Source organism: Somniosus microcephalus, chromosome 24 (genome assembly GCF_052327205.1).
Source record: "Somniosus microcephalus isolate GS21.2 chromosome 24, FLI_Smic_1.0, whole genome shotgun sequence".
Classification (NCBI taxonomy): Eukaryota; Metazoa; Chordata; class Chondrichthyes; order Squaliformes; family Somniosidae; genus Somniosus; species Somniosus microcephalus.
The window spans coordinates 57,539,510-57,557,066 of NC_141010.1; the positions used below are offsets into that span (position 1 = coordinate 57,539,510).

Genomic DNA, 17,557 nt, shown 5'->3' on the forward strand with positions numbered 1-17,557 from the left:
CTAGTAATCCAGAGGACTGGACTGACAATCCAGCGAACATGAGTTCAGATCCCACCATGGCAGTTTCAGAGTTTGAATACAGTTAACAAAATCTGGAAATTAAAAAAACTGGTCTCAGTAAAGGTGACCATGAATGAAAGAGTTAAAAGGGCTAAAATAAGGGAATTGAGGAACTGAACATATATCCAATGTACATGCCCCATAGGGAAATATGGTGGAATGTGGCCAAATGGTCAAACTGTCATTTGCTACTTCAATAATGTGCCCAAACTTTTAGCTACCAATTGAGGAATGTGGTAAAGATAACATATGGGGTCACAGGACTATGTAATGGTCAAAATGTGCACACGGGTCGCAAGAATTTGCACCCGAAATCAACTGCATGATGTAAGCCACAACTTAGAACAAAAAAACTGTATATAAGGCAGGGGATCTTAGCGATCGGAGAGCATTCATCCCAGCATGAGTGTCTCCCGTCGGCTTGTAAATAAAGTTGCTTTACTGAACGAACCTCCGGACTCCGAGTGATTGGTAGGGAATAAGGCGGACGTCGACCCTTTATATCAGAGGGTCCGTCTCGGGGAGAAGAAGCTCTCCCGGTTACCCTTACAATGAAGCTGTCGGATTGTCGTAAAAACGTGTTCACCAGTGTCCTTTAGGGAAGGAAACCTGCCCTCCTTATCTGGCCTATATGTGACTCCAGACCCACAGCAACATGGTTAACTCTTATCATAGCAAAATACTGCGGATGCTGGAAATCTGAAACAACAACAGAAAATGCTGGAAAAATTCAGCAGGCCAGGCAACATCCGTGGAGAGAGAAACAGAGTTAACGTTTCAGGTCGAAGACCTTTCGTCAGAACTTTTCGTCTGACAATAGGTCTTCAACCTGAAACGTTAACTCTGTTTCTCTCTCCACGGATGCTGCCTGGCCTGCTGAGTTTTTCCAGCGTTTTCTATGGTTAACTCTTAACTGTGCTCTGAAGTGGCCTCGCAAGCCAATCAGTCGTATCAAACTGCTTCAGTTCAAGAAGGCGGCTCACCACCTTCTCAAGGTAACTAGAGATGGGCAATAAATGCCGGCCTCGCCAGCGACGCCCACATCCCGAGAATGAATAAAAAACAGAGAAGCTGATTCTAACTGTGCTGGGCCTGAAATAGAAAGTGTTTTAGCCCCCGAATGCTAACATTGCTAACCTTGATCGCGGCAATTTCACAAAAATAAAAGTTTTCTTTCCTGCTGTGACATTGAGTGTCAGACAGAACCCGGGATCAATGAAGCTTATTTTTAGAATCTGCAAGAAATGCCTCAGTAGTTGCTGAAGGTTGAATGAACAGGAGAGAACGGCGAACAGTGTCCCACCAAACTTACAGCAGGTTCTACCATCAGAGAGAGGCCGCATCAAAGCGGCTTTGCAGATTTCAGTCTCACAAAGTAAGTATGGGTGTTCAAAACAACTGTTTTAATCTATTTTTTAAACAATTAATTAATAATTTTTATATTAATAATAATAATTAAACAAATAAATAATGAAATAATTATTTTTCTAGGAAAGAGAAGGCTGGGGGGTGACCTAATAGAGGTCTTTATAATTATGAAAGGGTTTAATAGGGTAGACGTACAGAAGATGCCTCCATCTGTGGGAGAATCCAAAACTAGTGGCCATAAATATAAGACAGTCACTAATAAATCCAAGAGGGAATTCAGGAGAATCTTCTTTACCCAGAGAGTGTTGAGAATGTGGAACTTGGAGTAGTTGAGGCGATTAGTATAGATTTAAGGGGAAGCTAGATAAGCACATGAGGGAGAAAGGAATAGAAGGATATGCCGATAGGGTGAGAGGAGACTGGTGTGGAGCATAAACACCAACATGGACCTGTTGGGCCAAATGGCCTGTTTCTGTGGTGTAAATATTTTGTAATTCTATGTAATCTGGTAATATAGTTATAAATCTAAATTCTAGAGCATCCTAGGATGACACATTTCAAAGTGCTTTCACACAACAAATGACTCTTGAGGTGCAGTCACTGTCATTGCGTAGGTAAAGGCAGCAGTCATTCCACACCAGCAACATCCCATGACGAGCAACTGGATAAATGACCAGTTGATCTGCTTTTACTAATGTTGGTTGAGGGATAAATGTTGGCCAGGACGCCGGGGAGAACTCCCCTGCTCTTTAAATAGTGCTGTGGGATCTCTAACATACACTTAAACAAACAGACCAGGCCTCGGTTTAACGTCTCTTTCGAGGGACAGCATCTCCGTCGGTGAAGCGTTCCCTCAGTACTGCAATGACGTGTCAGCCTGGATCCTGTGCTCAAATCTTGGTGTGGGACTCAAAGCCACAACTTTCTGACTCAGAGGTGACGGTGCTACCAACCGATTCAAACTGACACACAACAGGGAGAGCATCAGGAGGTGGAAGCGCGCAAACTTTAAACGAGCACCGCATCAAGTTATTAAAAGAAAACTGTACTGTTACCACAATCAGAAATTTAAAAATAGCAGACAAACTCTCACTTAAAAAAAATCAACGTTATGCTGTTTACGGCATCAGATTCCTATGCTACTGACTGGTGGATTTACTGGGTCTGTGAGCAGCACCTAAACAATGCACTGACTGCTGCGCTGTCACACGTCACTCAACCCCATTCAATCGTGGGGTGAACTTATGGTAAGCTGCTTCCCAGTGAAAGTCTGCTGTAAGTGTCAGGAGTTTCATGCAGATTGATGAGCTGGAGAAGGGGAATGGGGACAGGGTCTGTAAGCTGCACGATAGGGATCTGAGTGACCCAATGAACAGCTTGTTGAAACCATGAGCACAGAGTGCAGCAGCAAGGAAAGAAAAACTTGCATTTATATAGCGCCTTTCACAACGTCAGGAGATCCCAAAGCATTTTACAGCCAATTAAGTGTAATACAGGGAAAGGCAGCAGCCAATATGTGTACAGCAAGGTCCCACAAACAGCAATGAGATAATGACCAGATAATCTGTTTTTAGGGATAAATATTAGCCAGGACAACAGGGAGAACTCCCCAACTCTTCTTCAAATAGTGTCATGGGACCCTTTACATCCACCTGAGAGAGCAGACGGGGCCTCGGTTTAACGTCTCATCCGAAAGACAGTGCAGCACTGGAGAAAAGATAAGGGTGATCTTACTGGGGAATTCAAGATTCGAGGATTAAATCAAACCCATATGTTTGGCATCATCATAAACTCTACAACAAAGGGCGATGGATTCAAGCTGTGAAGAGGGTGGTGAGTGTGTGGAATGGGATGGACTGCCCTGGATGCCAGTGCAAGCAGATAGTGTGGGCAAATTCAAGAGGGAGCGGATTATATATTTGGCAGAAAAAAGAATGGTAGAATATAAGGGATAGAGTAGTGCATGATTTCAATCTTGGATCAGTTGGAGCTCTGAAATGTTAGCTTGCTTTCCCCAATCAGGGAGTGCTGCACTGTCGGAGGTGCTGTCTTTGGAATGATGCCCCGTCTAATCTCTTGATATTTGAAGAAGGGAAGGGGAGTTCGCTCGGCATCCTGGCCAATATTTATCCCTCAACCAACATCACTAAAACAGATTAACTACTACTTGCTGTGTGCAAATTGGCTGCTGCATTTCCTTATCTTACAACAGTGACTGCACTTCAAAAGTACTTCATTGGCTATGAAATGCTTTGGGACTTCCTCAGGATGTGAAAGATGCTATATAAATGCAAGTTAATTATTTTTGCAGTTTGACTCTGGGCAGATGAGCATCAATCGACGTTCAGGCTTGGGCTGATAAGTGGCAGGTAACATTAGCGCCACACAAGTGACAGGCAATGACTATCTCCAACAAGCAAGAGTCTAACCACCGCCCCTTGACATTCAATGACATTACCATCGCCAAATCCCCCACCATCAACATCCTGGGGGTCACCATTGACCAGAAACTTAACTGGACCAGCTACATAAATACTGTGGCAACAAGAGCAGGTCAGGGGCTGGGTATTCTGCGGCGAGTGTCTCACCTCTTGGCTCCCCAAAGTCTTTCCACCATCTACAAGGCACAAGTCAGGAGTGTGATGGAATACTCTCCACTTGCCAGGATGAGTGCAGCTCCAACAACACTCAAGAAGCTCGACACCATCCAGGACAAAGCAGCCCACTTGATTGGCACCCCATCCACCACCTTAATCATTCACTCCCTCCACCACCGGCGCACTGTGGCTGCAGTGTGTACCATCTACAAGATGCACGGCAGCAACTCGCCAAGGCTTCTTCGGCAGCACCTTCCAAACCCGTGACCTCTTCCACCTAGAAGGACAAGGGCAGCAGGCGCATGGGATCACCATCACCTCCAAGTTCCCCTCCAAGTCACACACCATCCTGACTTAGAAGTATATCGCCGTTCCTTCATCGTCGCTGGGTCAAAATTCCTAACAGCACTGTGGGAGTACCTTCACCACACGGACTGCAGCGGCTCACCACCACCTTCTCAAGGGCCATTAGGGATGGGCAATAAATGCTGGCCTTGCCAGCGACGGCCACATCTCACAAACAAATTGTCCATTCCTAAATGCCCATGCTCACTTCCTGGGATTGAAAACCCTCCTTTCATTGCACAGGGAGAGCGGGAAGCTGCGGAAGATTGGACCTCTTTTGCCTCTCTGGGTTCCACACACCCAGCGCCATTCCAGCACTGAGAGAGCAGCGGCAATGTGAATGTTTAGACAGAAGTGAAAAATGTTTGCATGTGTCCTGGTCACACTCGTGTTCCAAGCAACCAATGGTGGATGACACCCCAACGCAGCTGGAGGCTTCTGTCCAAAGGAGCATGGAGTTCAGCTAGCTGTGACTGCGGAGTTCAGCTAGCTGTGACTGCGCTCTCTGTTCAGATGATCGGCTGGCCTCATGCTATTGCCTTTTATGGTCAGCGATGAGAGGGAGATAACATTCACAGTGAACTAAAGATTGAGCAGCAAGATAGCTGCTTGATATGGATGCCAAGGGTGATTGATGAGTAAGCGATGGCTGAGACAAATCAACCCTCGCATCAGTGTTACTTCCCAGTTTAATTTTAAAATTGCATCAAACAATTTGAACTAATCGCTGCCAAACCCAATGTTTGCATCATCTACGATCTGTATATATTGAAATGCATTAGACAGACTGCTGCTATCCTTTGTTCACTGTTTTTTGCATATATACAGGATCCTATTTATTCTCTTGCTTGTCCTGTCATCTGGGAAGTCTTTCGGATTTAACTTTCTGACTGAGAGGATGCGTTTGATTTTGTTTTTTGTAAGTTGGAAGAACACACACTCAAGTACTCGACGGGGAGCTGGAGATGAATGGTTCGAAGCTGACAGAACTATCCCTGGCTTTTCATGCAGAATTGAAATATAATCAGAGAGCAAGTGGCTAATGCAATACTGTTTTTCAAGCAAGAATGGGAGGGTGGGGGGGGAGGGGCGGTGCAAATGGCTCAGTCGTTGAATGCACTGCCTGATGTGGTCCTGGGACATACTCCCCGGGGAGTTTAATGTGTTATCCAATGAGCCTGTCTGGAAAGTGTGTGTGTGTGGATGTTGAATAAGGACAGGATTATTTCCATAACATTCAACAAAGCCTCTCTGAAATGTTAGCTTACCTTTCCCAATCTAACGCTAAACAGCCTGAAGCGCATTTCTAGTTTTTAAGCACAGTTAAAATGGAGGCGCCCCATTCCCGCTGCACCTCCTCGAGCTTTCTGCTGAGCGACAATTGCCCTATGACCTACAGAGGACCCCAGTGCCATTTTAACCGCCCAGTGAGCAGAGCGCCCACCGAGGACACTCCGCTCAGTACAACCTGGTCGAACAGCAGAAAAGGCCCCAGAAAGGCAAGTACTAAAATTGTTTTCATGGTGCCAAGTGGAGCAGGAGTGGCTCCATGAGAATAATATGAGCCCCTGCAGCCTTGGCCTGATATTCCACTGGTCCGAAGCCGGCCGACTACATCAGGGTGCCTGTTTGGCGCCCGCTGTATACAGGAAACTCTTTTTTATCTGGCACCGACGGGACCGGCGTGGTGCCGGTTGATTAAAAAGTCCAGATTACAGAGAGTTATAGTTAAAAGGTACGAGAGCTCCGTACACGGCCACAGATCCAGGCATCCCTGTTGCATGGCAACAGGTGCAGGAACCCCGGTTACACAGCCACAGATCCAGGAACCCCGGTTACACAGCCACAGATCCAGGAACCCCGGTTACACGGCCACAGATCCAGGAACCCCGGTTACACGGCCACTAATATGAAGTAAAGCTTACCTGAACCTACTCCTGAATTTTGCCGGTTAAGAGAGATTTCCGGTTATTTAGGTGCTGGTAAAAAGAGAGTTTCCTGTATATGTATGTTACTGTGGTCCGGCACTCGAAATGGTCCGGCCTCCTACCGGCACTAACGCGCAGCCTATCGGCGCACTCTACCACTCAGCCATCCGATAGTCAAAATCTGTCCCTCAGGATTTCTAAAGTAGATGCTGTGCAATCTGAGATTCCTCTAAGTGACTTGGAACTCACTACAACATGGAGTAATTGAAAGAAAGAAAGAAAGATTTTCATTTCTATAGCGCCTTCCATGACCACCGGACGTCTCAAAGCGCTTTACAGCCAATGAAGTACTATTTGAAGTGGAGTCACTGTTGTAATGTGGGAAACACAGCAGTCAATTTGCGCACAGCAAGCTCCCACAGACAGCAATGTGATAATGACCAGGTAATCTGTTTTTTGGTTATGAGGGTTGAGGGATAAATACTGGCCTGGACACCAGGGAGAACTCCCCTGCTCTTCGAAATAGAGCCCTGGGATCTTTTACGCCCACCTGAGAGAGCAGACGGGGCCTCGGTTTAATGTCTCATCCGAAAGACGGCACCTCCAACAGTGCAGCGCTCCCTCAGCACTGCACTAGGAGTGTCAGCCTAGCTTTATGTGCTCAAGTCCCTGGAGTGGGACTTGAACCCACAACCTTCTGACTCAGAGGCAAGTATACTACCCACTGAACTACAGCTGACACATTTGGGGCAAATAGCATAGATGCATTTAAGGGGAAGCTAGATAAACACGAGGGAGAAAGGAATAGAAGAATGTGTTGATAGGGTGAGATGAAGTAACGTGAGAGGAGGCTCATGTGGAGCATAAACACCGGCACAGACCTGTTGGGCCGAATGGCCTGTTTCTGCGCTGTACATGCTATGTTATTCTATGTAGTACAGTTTCACCATTAAAGAACAAGATAAATGCAGTCACAGATTCCTCAAATGCATGACATCCACCAAGTGTTCAAACCTATCGAACAGCGGAAGAGACCCCAGAAAGGTAAGTACAAAAATTATTGGATCAGGAGTGGCTCCATGAGAATAATATGGGCCACCGCAGCCTGGGCCCGATATTGCAGCAGCCTGAAGCCGGCCAGCTACATCAGGGTGGCTGTGGGACTGACTGTTCAGAAGCACTCAGTTCTGAGCAGCGAGGAGATAGCAGGGCTCAAAGACAGATCCTTCCACTTGACCCATGCAATGAACTTGAACAAAAATTGATTTATATGTCATAATTATGCAACCATTATGTGTGCGTGCGGTATCTCTATCTTTCAATTTTCTGATCTCACCGGGTTATACATGTCCGAGAAGATCTGATGGACACCCTGCTCCCAGGGTTCTGCCACCACTTGAGGTGGCCAATGGGACATGCGTGAAAATTGCCCACCGACGACTCTCACTCCAATTTTGCCTTCCTTTCAACAGCTGTTTCCATGAAGCCCCTTCCACCATTCAGAGCTTCTCCAAAAACAACTTGTATTTATATAGCGCCTTTAACATAGTAAAACGTCCCAAGGCGCTTCACTGGAGTATTATAAAACAAAATTTGACACCGAGGCACATAAGGAGATATTAGAACAGACAAAGAGGTAGGTTTTCAGGAGCCTATTAAAGGAGGAAAGAGAGGTAGAGAGTCAGAGAGGTTTAAGCGAGGGAATTCCACAGCTTATGGTCTTGGCAGCTGAAGGCACGGCCGCCAATGGTGGAGCGATTAAAATCAGGGATGCTAAAGAGGCCAGAATTGGAGGAGCGCAGATATCTCGGAGGGTTGTAAGGCTGGAGGAGATAACAGAGATAGGGAGGGTCGAGGACATGGACTTTGAAAACAAGGATGAGAATTTTAAAATCGAGAGGGTTACTTAACCAGGAGCCAATGTGAGTCAGCAAGCACAGGGGTGATGGGTGAACGGGACTTGGTGCGAGTTAAGACACAGGCAGCAGAGTTTTGGATGATCTCAAGTTTACGGAGGGTAGAACGTGGGAGGCCGGCCAGGAGTCTACAATGGAGCAGCTGAGATTGGGAGCTTCGTGACAAGAGGGTGAGGGAAGAAATCAATCCCGTTTCTCTATGGTGCCGTGTACTGTGACACCCAACAGGAAAAGCAACTTGCTAAGTCATTTCTGACTTCAGTCAATACACTCAACAGCATCCGCCATGTATCAGGTAGATGAGGGAGATATCTAGAGAACCCATGAAAGTGGGCAACAATCCTGCCAAGACCTCCCAAGGTCTTCAGTGATGAACAAAGCCTCAATATTACTTTATGTAACTGATTGACACCAGCCAACTCTCATTTTAAGTGAAGCCATGCGTTACCAATATTCCAAACGTGTTGCCACTTACCCTTTGGTCTCATGGAATATATGCAGTAAATATTCAGCTATAGCCCAAATGTGACACTATGGCCTGTATTTTCCTAGTCCCTCCCTGAAATGGTCAGGAAAAGGGGGGCGGATTCTGCCTGAACCCCCAACCCCGGCATGACCTCGGTCCAATTTCTTGGTCAGGGGTCACTGCGTATTCATGGTGGGCTCACAGCAGGATTTCCACCAGCTGCCCTGAAGGAGAATGAAGGCAGTGCTGCAGTGAGACTTTCACCAGGTAAGTAATTGGAGAGAGAGGAGGATGCTAGCAAGCCCTCTGCCTCTATTTCACACGTGTAGGACCATTACCGCTGATAAACTACGCCCACTGCCATGGGCTACTTGCTGGTTCCAACGAGCAGCAGGAACATAGAAACATAGAAGATAGGAGCAGGAGTAGGCCATTCGGCCCCTCGCGCCTGCTCCGCCATTCAATGCGATCATGGCTGATCATCCAAATTCAGTACCCTGTCCCTGCTTTCTCCCCATATCCCTTGATCCCTTTAGTGTTAAGAAATATATCCAACTCCTTCTTGAATATATTTAATGAATTGGCCTCTACTGCCTTCTGTGGTAGAGAATTCCATAGGTTCACCGCTCTCTGGATGAAGAAATTCCTCCTCATCTCTGTCCTAAATGGCCGACCCCTTATCCTTAGACTGTGACCCCTGGTTCTGGACTCCCCAACCATCGGGAACATCCTTCCTGCATCTAGTCTGTCTAGTCCTGTTAGAATTTTATAAGTTTCAATGAGATCCCCTCTCATTCTTCTAAACTCTAGCGAATATAAGCCTAATCGACCCAATCTCTCTTCATACGTCATTCCCGCCATCCCAGGTATCAGCCTGGTGAATCTTCACTGCACTCCTTCCATGGCAAGAACATCCTTCCTCAGATAAGGCGACCAAAACTGCACACAATACTCAAGATGTGGTCTCACCAAGGCCCTGTACAACTGCAGCAAGACATCCTTGTTCCTGTACTCAAACCCTCTCGCTACGAAGGCCAACATACCATTGGCCTTCTTAACCACCTGCTGCACCTGTATGCTTACCTTCAGCGACTGGTGAACAAGGACGCCCAGGTCTCGTTGCACTTCCCCTTCTCCCAATCTATTGCCATTCAGATAATAATCGGCCTTCTTGTTTTTGACACCAAAGTGGATAACCTCGCATTTATCCACGTTATATTGCATCTGCCATGCTTCTGCCCAATCACCCAACCTGTCCAAATCATCCTGGAGTTTCTCGGCATCCTCCTCACAGCACACACGCCCACCCAGCTTTGTGTCGTCTGCAAACTTGGAGATATTACATCTAGTTCCCTCGTCCAGATCATTAATATATATTGTGAATAGCTGGGGTCCAAGGACCGATCCCTGTGGTACCCCACTAGTCACTGCCTGCCACTCGGAAAAAGAGCAGTTTATTCCAACTCTTTGCTTTCTGTCTGCCAACCAGTTCTCTATCCAAGTCAATACCTTGCCCCCAATCCCATGTGCCTTAACTTTACATGCTAATCTCTTATGCGGGACCTTATTGAAAGCCTTTTGAAAGTCCAAATACACCACGTCCACTGGTTCTCCCTTATCTATTTTACCAGTTACATCCTCAAAAAATTCCAGTAGATTAGTCAAGCACGATTTACCTTTTGTAAATCCATGTTGACTTTGTCCGATCCTGTCATTGTTTTCCAAGTGCTCTGCTATTACATCTTTTATAATGGACTCTAGCATTTTCCCCACTATTAATGTCAGGCTTACCAGTCTGTAATTCCCCGTTTTCTCTCTACCACTTTTTTTGAATAGTGGGGTAACATTAGCTACCCTCCAATCCATGGGTACAGTTCCAGATTCCATCGAATGTTGGAAGATGATCAGCAATGCATCTACTATTTATAGGGCCACTTCCTTAAGTACCCTAGGATGTAGATTATCAGGCCCTGGGGATTTATCGGCCTTCAATCCCGTCAATTTCCCTAACACCATTTCCCTACAGATACTGATTTCTTTCAGTTCCTCCCTTTCATTAGACCCTATGTTCTCCGACATCTCTGGGAGGTTATTTGTGTCCTCCTTTGTGAAGACAGAACCAAAATATGTATTTAATTGGTCTGCCAATTCTTTGTTCCCCATTATAAATTCCCCTGATTCTGACTGCAAGGGACCTACGCTTGACTTCACCAATCTTTTTCTCTTCACATATCTATAAAAGCTTTTACAGTCAGTTTTTATGTTCCCTGAAAGCTTACTCTCATATTCTATTTTCCCCTTCTTAATTAATCCCTTTGTCCGCCTTTGTTGAATCCCAAACTGCTCCCAATCCTCAGGTTTACTGCTTTTTCTGGCCAATTTATATGTCCTCTCCTTGGATCTTATGCTATCCCTAATTTCTCTTGTTAGCCACGGTTGAGTCACCTTTTTTGTTTTATTTTTATGCCAAACTGGAATGAACAAATTCTGTAGTTCATCCATGCGGTCTTTGAATGTTTGCCATTGCCTATCCACCGTCAACCCTTTGAGTGACATTCCCCAATCAATCCTACCCAACTCACGCCTCATACCATCATAGTTTCCTTTATTTAAATTCAGGACCCTAGTCTCTGAGTCAACTACTTCACTCTCCATCTTAATGAAGAATTCGATCATATTATGATCGCTCCGACCCAAGGGGCCTTGTACAACAAGATTGCTAATTAATCCTTTCTCATTACATAATACCCAGTCTAAGATGGCCTGATGGTGGTGGTGGTGGTGGACAGGAGGGAAATCGGTCGGCAACACAGGCCTCAACCCCTCGCTGGCACTTGCATGCGGCAGGCGAGGAAGGAGCGTCCAGCGGAAGGCCCTGCTGGAGTGGGAGATCAGAAATTTAGGCCCCAGCGGTGATATAGCAGTAGGCCTCACCAGCCAATATCACCCCATCAGGGACACCAAGGTTGCAAAGGATGAAATAAAAGACAAAGTGAATGAGGAAGGCGCGATTAAATGATACCAAGCTTGGATTTGCAAGCCAAATATTCCCAGAGGAATGAAAGACTGAGGGAATAAGGAGTTTTGTGGTGTTGGAAAGGAATGTTAGAGTAGGAGACACAGTAGGATGTAGGAAGGATTAAGAGTAAGTAGGATAAGGTATTTACAGCTTTGAAGAAACAACGAAGAGTTTATAATAAAACCAAGGGAGATTACAGCACAGATGGAGGCCATTCGGCCCATCCTGCCTGTGCCAGCTCTCTGAAAGAGCTGTCCAATTAGTCCCACTCCCCGTAAGCATTTAATTTTTCTCTTTTTCAAATATTTATCCACTTCCCTTTTAAAAGCTACTATGGATTAAAGGAACAATAACCACAATACTAGAGTTAATATAGGGAAGTTAAGAGAGATCATACAAGAAATGAGAAAGATCGCCACTGATATTGGAGGGGGAGATGAGACTCACCTATCAAATACTGGCCTTACCCTGTATCTTGCCCAGGAGTGTGACTGGTGTTAGAAGAGCCTCACCAGAAATGGGAGCAGTATTCAAGTCTTAGGTGAGCTTGGGCTTTATAAAGAGTTGTGTTTCTAAAGAGTGTTTCACATGAAGGAGGAAACCGAGCTCCTTGGAAGCAGCTTTAGGAATAGAGGGGACAAGGGAGTTCTATTCAAGGTCACAGGAGATAGATCCAGAGGGCTGGATTTTCCAAGGCCCGAGAAGGCGGGCATGGAGGCGGGACAGCCAGTAAAATCGGAGCAATTGGGGGTGGGTGGCAAACCCGCCCCCATCCCACCTCTGTGCCCACTTGCCAGGAGGCGGGAAGATGTGTAGCTTCGGACCCGTCTCCTGGAGGCGGGAAAGGCTTTTAATCCATTTAACTGCCTGTTAACAGGTAGTTAACAGACAGAAAGAAGGATTAGTGCCATTTTACCTTCACAGGTGAAGGCTTCCCGAGCACCCACTTCAGGTAACACCCGGGAACTGGGACAAACTTAACTGAAGCAAAACTCAAAACACAACGCTCCTTTCCCCCAGATAAAACCCCTTAGTCCTCCAGGCGTCTGGGACGGAATCTAACCCGACTTGAGCGCCGCTGGACAGGCATAGTCGGGGTGCCACTGCTAGCCGCAGGAAAACCTTCCTCCGTGGCTGATGACCCCGTGACACCTTCTGTCGATGTGGCTTCCGTCGTTGTTGCAGGAAGCAGGCCGTCACTGCCTGGCAGATGTGGCGGAGACAATGGCCTACCCTGTGACGTCTCTGTTACTCTCACCGGAGTACGACCCCGTAGCTGGTCTACATGGCGTCTGTGTGGCTGGCCATCAGGTGTACGGACGCTGTACAACAGGGGACCCGTGGCCTGCTCCACCATGGCAGGCATCCATTTGTCTCCTCCTGCATAGCAACGGGCAAACACAGTCTCTGACGGCTCGAACTGCCTGGCGGTGCCCTGGTGCTTCTTAGCCAGCTCCTCTTTCTTTGTGTGCATCTTATCCCTGTAGTCCGGGTGTAGCCGGTCCAGTGCAGTCGCCAGCCGGCGACCCATCAGCATCGCGGCAGGAATCTTCCCCGTTGCTGAGTTTGGTGTGGTATGTTGTGATAACAGGAACCTGGCCAATCTGGTTTGCCAGTCCCCCACGATATCCTCACCAGTGCCTCTTTTGTGGTTTGCACCATCCTCTCTGCCTGCCCGTTAGAGGAGGGGTGATAGGGCGCTGTGGTCACGTGGCAGATCCAGTTTCTGCCTGCAAAAGCCTTGAACTCCGCTGACGTGAAGGCTGCTCCATTGTCCGAAACCAGCACGTCGGGGACCCCATGTGTGGCAAACAGCAAACGCAACGCGTTGATCACTGCACTGGATGTCATGGAGCTCATGATAGCCATCTCCAGCCATTTCGAATGAGAATCCACCACTATCAAAAAGACCTTCCCCTGAAATGGCCCTGCAAAGTCAATGTGGAGTCTTGACCATTTACGAGTGGTCCACTCCCAGGGGTGAAGGGGAGCCTTGGATGGGCTATGGCGAGTCAGCTGACATGTCTCACAGCTCTTTACCACCTCCTCCACGTCTCGGTCCAACCCCGGCCACCAGACGTAGCTTCTCGCCAACACCTTCATGTGCACAATCCCAGGGTGTGAGTCATGCAGTATTTTCAGCAGCTCCTCTCTTGCGGCGGCAGGAACCACCACACGGCTTCCCCAGAGCACGCAGTTCTTGTGTGCAGACATTTCATGGCGCCTCTGAACAAAGGGCTTGAAATGCTCCTCCTGTACCTCGGAGGGCCAGCCATGCAGCAGCCAGCGTAGCACCCGTGATAAGACTGGATCTTTCTGTGTGAGGCTGCCAATCCGCTGGGCATGGAGTGGGGCCTCCGGAACCTCCTCCAGTAGCAGCACCTCCAGGGGTGGTGGCGTCTCAGCCATCGGCCAGTTCAAAGGCAAGCGACTCAGAACATCAGCATTAGCCAGCATCTTCCCAGGCCTGTAGCAAAGTTCATAACTGTAGGCCCCCAACATCAGACTCCACCGAAGCATACGCGGTGATATGATCTGGGGCATGGGCTTGGAGTGATGCAGGAGCCCCAAGAGTGGCTTGTGGTCTGTGTAGATGATGAACTGTCTCCCTAACAGGTACTGGCTGAACTTCTTTACCCCAAATATGATGGCTAGGGCCTCCTTGTCAATCTGGGCGTAATTACGTTCTGTTGCTGAGAGTGTTCTTGAGGCAAAACTGATAGGCGCTTCCCGGCCATCTGGCTCTATGTGACCCAACAGAGCTCCCAGCCCATATGGTGAGGCATCACACACCAACACCAATGGCTTGTTTTCATCATAGTGTGCCAGAACCTTATCTGCTTGTAGCAGTTCCTTTGCCTGTCTGTAGGCTGTTTCATGAGCTGAGGTCCAGTTCCACACTGTTGCTTGGTCTAACAGCCTGTGCAGTGGCTCTAAGATTGTGGCTTTGCCCTTGAGAAAACAACTGTAGAAGTTTAACAGTCCGAGGAATGCCTGCAGTTCGGTCTTGTTCTTGGGGGTGGGAGCGCTCCTGATAGCCTCCACCTTCTCCGTAGTCGGATGCACACCGTCTTTGTCCACTCGGAATCCCAAGAACTCCACCCCATTGGCAGCGAACACACATTTCTCCTTCTGAAGGCGTAGTCCTACCTCAGCCAGCCGGCGTAGTACTTCCTGCAGCCGCTCATCATGGGCTTCCCGTGTCTTGCCTGTAATCAGTATGTCATCCAAGTAAGGCTGAACTCCCGGAACACCAGCCAACAGGGTGTCCATGAACCTCTGAAAGATTGCCACAGCCGTAGACACCCCAAACTGCAGCCTTGTGGCGCGGAAAAGTCCTCTGTGGGTGTTGATTGTCAACAGCTCGGCTGACTCTTCATCCAGGGCCAGTTGCTGGTATGCTTGCTTGAGATCCAGCTTGGTGAACAGAGTGCCTCCAGCCAGTGTTGAAAACAGCTCTGTAACTGTTGGTAAGGGATACACATCTGGTAACACAGCAGTATTAACCATACATCTGTAATCTCCACAGATTCGCAGGCCCCCATCCTTCTTTGCAATGGGCCGATAGGGGTGACCCAACGGGAGTTCTTCACTGGCAAGAGAACCCCTTGGTTCATCAGCTTATCCAGGGCCTCATCCACCTTCTTGCGCAACGCAAAAGGAACTGGTCGCGCCTTGAAGAACTTAGGCGCTACCCCTGGGTCCACTTCGATTGAGACTAGCGGTCACGACAGGCCCCAAACTCACCAAAAACCTCTTCATAGTTCTCCAACATAGGCATTATGGGCTGTCGCTGTACCGTGTGTACTCCTGTCACTTCAATACCGAGGGGCTCAAACCAATCTCTGCCCAGCAGGCTTGTGCCCTGCCCCGCCACCACATAAAGTGGAAGTGTGTCCTTGACTGCCTGATACTTAACTTCCACATGAATCATACCCAGCACCTGGAGTTGAGCTTGGGACCACTGCCGTAGCACGCCACTGACCTGAGCCATCGCTGGGGGTTCACTTGGCCACAGCCTATTGTAAGTCTCTTCACTTATCAACGAACACGCTGAGCCTGAATCCACCTCCATGCAGAGTGGTGCCCCATTCATGATCACATTTGCCGTGTATCCCCACCGTCTGTGGGGTAGTTGCTCAGCTTCCGTGGTATACACTGTGTACTCATCGTTGTCCTCCAGTGTCAGGGTGTGTGTCTGCGATGCTTGTGTTGGCTTTGCTGCAGCAGCCTGAGCTTTCTTCATGCAGACACGAGCTATGTGTCCTCTTTTCTTACAGAAATGACATACCGCTGACACAAATTTGCATGTAGTGGAACCATGGAGAGCCCCACAGTGGAAACATTTTCTTCCTGTCTCTTTAGTTGCCTCCATGTCTCTCGGAGCAGCAGCTGCGTGTGTGGTCTTGTGCACCTCCTCGGCGGCCTGAGATGGTGCTGCCTCTGTACGGAGCATACGTGTGTTCATCGATGCAGCCTCTGCTGCTAAAGCCTTCTCCTCGGCCAGTCGGAACGTCAGGGCCTTCTCCGCTAACAGCTGTCTCTGCAATGCCAAGTCCAGCACTCCACACACAATCCGATCACGGAGCATATTGTCTAAATGGTCACCAAAATTACAATGTAATGAGCGTTTCCTCAACTCAGCAATGTAACTTGAAATAGGTTGTCCAGGTTGTTGTTTACAATTGTGAAAATGGAAACGCTGCACAATCTCTGAGGGTTTTGGGTTAAAATGTTTCTGCATCTTCTCAATCAAACCAGCATAATCCACCTCACTAGGTTTACGAGGAGCCACCAATGAACGCAGGACGGAGTAAGTAGCAGCTCCGCATACACTTAGCAACACTGAGCGCTTCTTCTCTTCTTTGTCAATATTACTGGCCTCAAAGAAACACCCCAGTCTTTCTGCGTATTCCTCCCATGAACTGTCCTTATCCCCAGAGAACTCTTCAATACGTCCCAAGGTCGTCATAGTTTTAATGTGCACTGGCCCTTTAAGATCCAAGGACTTTTTTTTTTTTTTTTTTTATATTCTTTTTCTCCTCCGGCCAGAGTTACGGTAGCTACACTCACGGTAGTTGCCTGGCCCGCACAATACTCTGTCCGCCGTCTATGTCGCAGCTAGCCAACTATCAAAATGCCGTTGATGTTGCTAGCTGAGTGGCCCGCTCGTGGCAATTTCCAATATCACGGCTGTAGGTTTGCATGTCTATCTCCGTCCTTCTAGAGAGTTCTACAGCCGCCTCGTCGCCAGTATTGCATCTTGACCGAACAGTAATGAATAGAGGAGATGGAATGTACCTTTTACTATTTACTGAGTAAATGGGTGGACATTACAGCACATTGTCTGCATGGCAGAACCCGAAACTGAAAGTGAAAGACAAAGTAAAACCGAGCCCCCCAGCACCCCCTTCAGGTAACACCCGGAAACTGGGACAAACTTAATTGAAGCAAAACTCAAAACACAACAGGAGGCACCTGGGAGTAATGTGTAGAGGTGAGCGATGGGTGCAAGTGTGGAGTGGTAGTATGCAAGGTGAGTGATTAGTTTAAAAAGTGTTCACTTACCTTTTTTCCTTCTGTAGCCTTTAGCAGCGGTGGATCGGGAGAGCGGACATCCACCTTGTCAATTTCAGGTAATGGCTGATGGACCTTCCGATCCATCAGACATCTGAAATTTACTAATTTTCAATGTTTGATGAGTCCTCACAACAGAGACTCATCAAACTAAAGAGAATGGCAGTGTTTAACTGCTTCACAGAGCTGTCAAACACTGTCATTTCCTCTTTCACGAAGTCTTGACAGATAGCACGTCTGGCGTTGACATGATCTGTCAGTGACTTCCTCCCTAATTGGCC

The 17,557-nt window shown here is 47.7% G+C and overlaps 1 protein-coding gene across 1 annotated transcript in view; it reads right to left on the reverse strand.

The window, feature by feature from the left end:
- LOC147101490 (solute carrier family 15 member 1-like) overlaps positions 1-17,557 on the reverse strand; it is a 171,476-nt gene that overhangs the window by 14,160 nt on the left and 139,759 nt on the right. The window lies entirely within an intron of this gene.